The sequence below is a fragment of the Pterocles gutturalis genome, unplaced genomic scaffold, assembly GCF_000699245.1.
Source record: "Pterocles gutturalis isolate BGI_N339 unplaced genomic scaffold, ASM69924v1 scaffold17813, whole genome shotgun sequence".
NCBI classification, from domain to species: domain Eukaryota; kingdom Metazoa; phylum Chordata; class Aves; order Pterocliformes; family Pteroclidae; genus Pterocles; species Pterocles gutturalis.
The window spans coordinates 24,239-24,867 of record NW_010120854.1 but is presented as its reverse complement, the minus strand read 5'-3'; the positions used below and the strand labels follow the sequence as shown (position 1 = coordinate 24,867).

Here is a 629-nt window from a genome sequence, read left to right as displayed (position 1 = left end):
ATCATACTTAGGCTAAAATGTAAGAACAAGTAAATGTTGTTTCATTCCCATCTGTAATTCAGTACAAAGCTAGTTATGGGCTATTTCTGTAGCTGCCTTTAATACAGAAGGCATTTTTATTCCGTCTTATATATGAATGATCTGTGAAACTGCTGTCTTATGTATATTCTTTGAAAAAATCTAGCTTTTATATGTATGTGTGTGTGTGCGTGTATATATGTATATGTTTCTCCTTCTTGAAACTAGCAATGCTGTAGAGTTTTCCAAAATATAAACTACTCAGAATAACTGTTACCAAAGTTCACTGTGACTTTCTAAACAAAGTCTGAAGGACACCCGGCTTTTTTGAATACAAGCCTCCCTTTAAGGGAATCCCAGTCTGAAGTTCCTGGAGTGGTCCAGGAGGCTCTTGCCAGCTCTTAGCAGTTCAGCTTAGCTGTAGGTGTTGGCTTTCCTTCTCCTTTCAAAGTGCCTGTGCTGGTGTCTTATTTCCATTGAGAAGAGCCTGGAGGCTTGTTTAAAAATATCCAGGAAAGATGAGGAAGAGCTAATTGACTCAACAATCTGCTAGATCACTATTTGCTGAAGAGGATAGAGAAAGCCAATGCAGAAAGTTGGCTTGCTGAAAG

At 38.5% G+C, this 629-nt stretch overlaps 1 protein-coding gene across 1 annotated transcript in view; it reads left to right on the top strand.

Annotated features, from left to right (window-relative positions):
- ZDHHC20 (zinc finger, DHHC-type containing 20) overlaps positions 1-629 on the top strand; it is a 24,955-nt gene that overhangs the window by 7,288 nt on the left and 17,038 nt on the right. The window lies entirely within an intron of this gene.